The sequence below is a fragment of the Tursiops truncatus genome, chromosome 7 (genome assembly GCF_011762595.2).
Source record: "Tursiops truncatus isolate mTurTru1 chromosome 7, mTurTru1.mat.Y, whole genome shotgun sequence".
NCBI lineage: Eukaryota > Metazoa > Chordata > Mammalia > Artiodactyla > Delphinidae > Tursiops > Tursiops truncatus.
Genome location: NC_047040.1, coordinates 5249342 through 5257040, shown reverse-complemented (window position 1 = coordinate 5257040; position 7699 = coordinate 5249342). Strand labels below are relative to the sequence as shown.

Here is a 7699-nt window from a genome sequence, read left to right as displayed (position 1 = left end):
GGAGCCAGTGCCTTAAAGAGCCTTCCAAGTATGTATTTGTATAAAGATTCACTTTGCTGTACACTTGAAACTAACACAACATTGTAAATCAATTACACCCCAATAAAAATTAAAAAAAAAAAGAAACCTACCTCTTAGTACCTGGACATAGGAAGCAATTAATAGGAATATGCCGAGTTTCATGAGAGAAAACGTCTCATTAGTTGATAACCAAGAGGCCTCAATGAAATGGAGGTGCAGAAATACTGCTGGTTGCAGGTCATTGTAAGCTTCTTGTATTATTCCTTCTCTTTGGTGACAATACATAAAACAGTTCATGGATTAATCTGAGCTAATATTAGAAAACAAATATTCTCTAAGCATAACCTACCACCTCATCTCTCTGTTCATCTGTTGGCTTCTATTATTTTGTTTCTTCTATGCAAAGAAGTTTGCTTACTTGGAAGTAAAGTGTTTGAAATATCACCAACAAATTAAAAAAAAAAATCCCTGTAAGCTTTCAGAAGTGCAGCTTTTTCCCAGGCTACACTCACCCCAGCCTCCACCCATAGTCCAGGGGTTCTGTCTTCTGCTGGAGGTGGGGGAGCTGTCCAGTCCCCCCAGCACCAAGGAGTTGGCACATCTGTGCCCTGCACAGAGCAGTGGTTCCCCCGCGGCGTGGGGAGGACCCAGGAGTCCCGCCGTCCTCTTGTAGCTGCCCTCAGCCCAAATCCATGTCTCTTAAGACACCTACCAGGTGCAGTCTGCCCTACACACTGCCTGCCCAGGCATCACAGTTCTCCTGTAGGAACTGTTGTCAACCACAGCCTAACCCTGACCCCCAGGAGAATCAGCCCACACCCTCCATAGACAGCTGTGGAGAAGAGACATAAGGTGGCCCAGAAACCTCCAAATGAGCAAAACTTGGTTAGTCTCCATGGGGTAGGACAGGACAATGCACGTCCACAAGCCTTTAGTTCATGGTGGCTAGTTAGGAGGGGCTGTAGTTCAGTGATAGAGCACATGCTTGGCATGTATGAGGCCCTGGGTTCAATCCCCAGCACCTCCAGGTATTGGCTCTATTTTCCTCTAGTGGAATAATGATGGAATATTGTTCAAACATTGTGGCTAAAGCAGTCACCATGGGGGCCTAAAACACATGAGAGTGAACAGAGATGCTCATTCCCTCTCCACCCAGATGCTCAGGTCCTAAGCTTCTCTGGGGGTCCACTGTACTTGCTCAGCACCTGCCTATAATGGAAGGGTGCCTGGAAAGTGCCCCTCTCCTCCTGGTTCTTATGTCATTGTTCCGTGGCTCCTCTTTGTAAATATCAGGACGGGCAGGGTGCCTGTTGCAGAGGAAGTGGAGGAGCCGCTCTGCAACGTCTCCAGGTCGCACCCAGAGAGGACCTCAGCCTCTCCTGCAAATGCACTGGGCTCCTTGCCCAGAGCTCTTTAAAAATCAGCATGGAGGAGACCTTCAAGATGACGGAGGAGTAAGACGTGGAGATCACCTTCCTCCCCACAAATGCATCAGAAATACATCTACATGTGGAACAACTCCTACAGAACACCTACTGAACGCTGGCAGAAGACCTCAGACTTCCCGAAAGGGTGCGTGAGGAGAGGGGATTCAGAGCACCGCCTAAACAAGCTCCAGAGATGGGCGTGAGCCATGGCAATCAGTGCGGACACCAGAGATGGGCATGAAACGCTAAGGCTGCTGCTGCCGCCACCAAGGAGCCTGTGTGCGAGCACAGGTCACTCTCCACACCTCCCCTCACGGGAGCCTGTACAGCCTGCCACTGCCAGGGTCCCATAATCCAGGGGCAACTTCCCCAGGAGAACACACATCATGCCCCAGGCTGGCACTACGTCATGCCGGCCTCTGCCACCTCAGGCTCGCCCTGCACTCCGTGCCCCTCCCTCCCCTGGCCTGAGTGAGCCACAGACCCCGAGACAGCTGCTCCTTTAACCCTGTCCTGTTTGAGCGAAGAACAGATGCCCTCCGGTGACCTACACGCAGAGGCGGGGCCAAATACAAAGCTGAACCCCGGGAGCTGTGCGAACAAAGAAGAGAAAGGGAAATTTCTCCCAGCAGTCTCAGGGGCAGCGGATTAAATCCCCACAATCAACCTGATGTATGCTGCATCTGTGAAATACCTGAATAGACAATGAATCATCCCAAAATTGAGGCGGTGGAATTTGGGAGCAACTGTAGACTTGGGGTTTGCTTTCTGCATCTAACTTGTTTCTGGTTTTATGTTTATCTTAGTTTAGTATTTAGAGCTTATTATCATTGGTAGATTTGTTTATTGATTTGGTTGCTCGCTTCCTTTTTTTTATATATATATAGATTTTTTTTCCTTTTTCTCTTTGTAAGTGTGTATGTGTATGCTTCTTTGTGTGATTTTGTCTGTATAACTTTGTTTTTACCATTTGTCCTATGGTTCTGTCTGTCAGTTTCTTTTTTTTTTCAGCATACTTTTTAGTGCTAGTTATCATTGGTGGATTTGGTTTTGGTTTTGTTGCTCTCTTTCTTTCTTTCTCTTTCTTTATTACTTTTTAATTTTTTATTTTTAATAATTTTTTAATAACTTTCTTTTCTTCTCTTTTCTTTTCTTTCTTTCTTTCTTTCTTTCCCCTTTTCTCCCTTTTCTTCTGAGCCATGTGGCTGACACAGTCTTGGTGCTCCGGCCAGGTGTCAGACCCATGCCTCTGAGGTGGGAGAGCAGAGTTCAGGACACTGGTCAACCAGAGACCTCCTGCCACACGTAATATCAAATGGCGAAAGCTCTCCCAGGGATCTCCATCTCAACGTTAAGACCCAGCTCTGCTCAACGACCAGCAAGCTACAGTGTGGGACACCCTATGCCAAACAACTAGAAAGACAGGAACACAACCCCACTCATTAGCAGAGAGGCCACCTAAAATCAAAATAAGGTCCCAGACACCCCAAAACACACAACCAGATGCGGTCCTGACCACCAGAAAGACAAGATCCAGCCTCATCCACCAGAACACAGGCACTAGTCCCCTCCACCAAGAAGCCTACACAACCCACTGAACCAACCTCACCCACTGGGGGCAGACACCAAAAACAACAGGAACTACAAACCTCCAGCCTGGGAAAAGGAGGCCCCAAACACAGTACGTTAAGCAAAATGAGAAGACAGAAAAACACACAGCAGATGAAGGAGCAAGGTAAAAACCCACCAGACCTAACAAATGAAGAGGAAATAGGCAGTCTACCTGAAAAAGAATTCAGAATAATGATAGTAGAGATGATCCAAAATCTTTGAAATAGAATGGAGAAAATACAAGAAAAGTTTAACAAGGACCTAGAAGAACTAAAGAGCAAACAGACAATGATGAACAACACAAGAAATGAAATTAAACATTCTCTAGAAGGAATCAATAGCACAATAACTGAGGCAGAAGAACGGGTAAGTGACCTGGAAGATAAAATAGTAGAAATAACTACTGCAGAGTGGAATAAAGAAAAAAGAATGAAAAGAATTAAGGACAGTCTCAGAGACCACTGGGACAACATTAAATGCACCAACATTCGAATTATAGGGGTCCCAGAAGAAGAAGAGAAAAAGAAAGGGACTGAGAAAATATTTGAAGAGATTATAGTTGAAAACTTCCCTAATATGGGAAAGGAAATAGTCAATCAAGTCCAGGAAGCACAGAGAGTCCCATACAGGATAAATCCAAGGAGAAACATGCCAAGACATATATTAATCAAACTATCAAAAATTAAACACAAAGAAAAAATATTAAAAGCAACAAGGGAAAAACAAATAACATACAAGAGAATCCCCATAAGGTTAACAGCTGATCTTTCAGCAGAAACTCTGCAAGCCAGAAGGGAGTGGCAGAACATATTTAAAGTGATGAAAGGGAAAAACCTACAACCAAAATTACTCTACCCAGCAAGGATCTCATTCAGATTCGATGGAGAAATTAAAACCTTTACAGACAAGCAAAAGCTAAGTGAATTCAGCACCACCACACCAGCTTTACAACAAATGCTAAAGGAACTTCTCTAGGCAGGGAAAACAAGAGGAGGAAAAGACCTACAATAACGAACCCAAAACGATTAAGAAAATGGTAATAGGAACATACATATAAATGTAGGAACATATAAATAGGAACATATAAATAGGAACATACATATAAATGTAAATGGATTCAATGCCCCAACCAAAAGACATAGACTGGCTGAATGGATACAAAAACGAGACCCATATATATGCCGTCTACAAGAGACCCACTTCAGACCTAGGGACACATACAGACTGAAAGTGAGGGGATGGAAAAAGATATTCCACGCAAATGGAAATCAAAAGAAAGCTGGAGTAGTAATTCTCATATCAGACAAAAGAGACCTTAAAATGAAGACTATTACAAGAGACAAAAAGGACACTACATAATGATCAAGGGATCGATCCAAGAAGACGATATAACAATTGTAAATATTTATGCACCCAACATAGGAGCACCTCAATACATAAGGCAAATACTAACAGCCATAAAAGGGGAAATCAACAGTAACACATTCATAGTAGGGGACTTTAACACCCCACTTTCACCAATGGACAGATCATCCAAAATGAAAATGAATACGGAAACACAAGCTTTAAATGATACATTAAACAAGATGGACTTAATTGATATTTATAAGACATTCCATCCAAAAACAACAGAATACACTTTCTTTTCAAGTGCTCATGGAACATTCTCCAGGATAGATCATATCTTGGGTCACAGATCAAGCCTTGGTAAATTTAAGAAAATTGAAATCGTATCAAGTATTTTTTCTGACCACAACGCTATGAGACTAGTTGAGTTTATTTTTGTGTATGGTGTTAGGGAGTGTTCTAATTTCATTCATTCATTTCATTCTAGTTTATCTTCTCAACTAGTCTCACACCAGTCAGAATGGCCATCATCAAAAAATCTAGAAACAATAAATGCTGGACAGGGTGTGGAGAAAAGGGAACCCTCCTGCACTGTTGGTGGGAATGTAAATTGATACAGCCACTATGGAGAACAGTATGGAGGTTCCTTAAAAAACTAAAAATAGAACTACCATATGACCCAGCCATCCAACTACTGGACATATACCCTGAGAAAACCATAATTCAAAAGGAGTCACGTACCACAATGTTCATTGCAGCTCTATTTACAGTAGCCAGGACGTGGAAGCAACCTAAGTGTCCATCGACAGATGAATGGATAAAGAAGATGTGGCACATATATACAATGGAATATTACTCAGCCATGAAAGGAAACGAAATTCAGTTATTTGAGATGAGCCTAGAGATAATCACAGAACATGAGGTAAGTCAGAAAGCAAAAGACATATACTATGATATCACTTATAGGCATTATCTAACAACTGACACAAATGAACGTATTTTCACAGAGAAAGAGTAGTGAGGTGGCTGGACCTAGAGTCTGTCATACACAGTGAAGTAAGTCAGAAAGAGAAAAACAAATACCGTATGCTAACACATACATATGGAATCTAAGGGAAAAAAGAAAAGGGTCATGAAGAACCTAGGGGCAGGACAGGAATAAAGACGCAGACGTAGAGAATGGACTTGAGGACGCGGGGAGGGAGAGGGGAAGCTGGGACCAAGTCAGAGAGTGGCATGGACATATATACACTACCAATAGCTGGTGGAAAGCAGCCGCACAGTACAGGGAGATCAGCTCAGTGCTTTGTGGCCACCTAGAGGGGTGGGATAGGGAGGGTGGGAGGGAGATGCAAGAGGGAGGGGATATGGGGATATATGTATATGTATAGCTGATTCACTTTGTTATACAGCAGAAACTAACACACCATTGTAAAGCAATTACACTCCAATAAAGATGTTAAAAAAAAATCAGCATGGACCTTTCAGAACAGGAAATTGCTTCAGGTTTCAAATTCTTCTGAATTTGTAGCTCAGGGCTACACTCATGAGGTCCCACCAAGCTCTGAGTCAAAGAAATACAAAACTATCCCCCAAGAGAAATTTGGGATAAAAGCGCGGCTCTTCTCTAGCTGAATGTCAGGGTTCCGGGAGAGAGAGATTTTGAAAGCTCAGTCACCCTCACGGAGGGGCGGTGTATAAGGTCCAAGCCTTTAGAAGGAAGCAGGATTCCCAGAAAGGAACGAGAAGAAAGGGGAGAACATAAACCTGGGAAACACCTGCATGGAGGGTGTACATATCTAATTATAGATGATTTAGAATCAAGTAAAGGAAGGCATCCCTAGCTCAGCATCTGGCCGCAAACCCCGAAGAGTCAAATCATGTCTGCTTTCAGCTCCATCTCCCTAGCTTGTCATGTAAATAGAACGCTGGTCAAGGCCTCTTGGCTGAGAGATGCCACTATATCACTACATTGTAAGGAGACAACGGTCACCGTATAGGTGATGGGCCCACACGGACCTAATGGAGCAGAGATGCAGGATAGAGATGAAAGACAATCTGGTGCATTGAATGAGGTCATCATGCCCTACAGTTAAGGAAATCACAGCGGCTGTACCAGCCAGCATCCTGCAGGACACAGTATCCAACTCAGATGGTTTAAGAGTAGTGGATGAAGAGCTGTGGGCAGGGTAAGCAGACACACAGAGCCCAGAGCCCAGCAGGGGTGGGCATTGCCATTGCCATCACCACCCAAGGTCAAAGGTGTGGACATGGCCCAACAAGATCCCAGTAAGGGTGACAGCCATGGAGACGGCTGCCTGCAAGGAAGAGGAATCACGCAGGGATACAGCCGCTGGCAGAGAAAGGCAGCCCAGAGTAGGGCAGGAGTGGCAAAGATCTACCCACATCCCTCTCTCTGCTCCAACTGTCAGCTACCGCTTCCCAAACGCCAAAGCCAGTGGGAAGCCAGCGGACAAGGGAGACAGACAGTGCAGACTTGAGGAGCAAGCTTCCTGGTCACAGAGCAGAGAAGGTTGTAGAATGGGCAGGGAGGGATGGAGCAGAGAATAACCACGCAGTGATCACTGATATTAAATTAAGAAAGCACCGTCCCTGTAGGACAGGGGTTCTGCACCACGACACTGTTAGCATTTGGGGCCAGAACCCTCTTTGTTATGAGAGCAGTCCTGTGCATCATACGATGTTTAGCAGCATCCCCGGACTCTACTCACTAGATGTCAGGAGTAGCCTCCAGTCATGGTACGAAAAAGGTCTGCAGACATTGCCAGTCGTCCCCTGCAGGAGGGGGGCAAAAGAAGCCCCAGCTGAGGATCCCTGCTGTAGGAAAGAGTATGTGACCACAAGACAAGAAGGTCAAGACTTCAGACACTACACCAGCATCAACAATAGGAAAAAGACTCCATTAAGACCCACACCTCACCTTACCTGGTTTTACTGCGTTCAGAGAGAGAGGTGGTGGTGGGAAGTAAACTAAAGGGATTTTAGTTTCTTGTAAGACTGATGACAAAACGAATGTGAAAACCCTTCCACTAGAGATGTGAGGAAATATAACTAAAATGAAAAATGATGATGCATAAGCTAGAAGCCATGTAGGTGTGTGGGCTGCCCCACACAGGAGCCAGAGTGTGGGGTAACACAAACCAGGAAGCAAAGGACAAGATTTGCAGGAGTAAAATCTCAGGAGACTGAGATCCACGTATAAAGTCACAGCTCTTAATGTGATGGCTGGAAAAAAATGTGCCAGCCAGCCCAAGGAAAAGACGAGAAGTAGA

General features: G+C 44.5%; 1 non-coding gene across 1 annotated transcript; it reads left to right on the top strand.

The window, feature by feature from the left end:
* The first annotated feature begins 976 nt into the window (after positions 1-976).
* On the top strand, positions 977-1048 carry TRNAA-GGC (transfer RNA alanine (anticodon GGC)). Its single transcript has one exon. It is a non-coding gene; the product is annotated as a tRNA-Ala (tRNA).
* The last annotated feature ends 6651 nt before the right edge of the window (positions 1049-7699 follow it).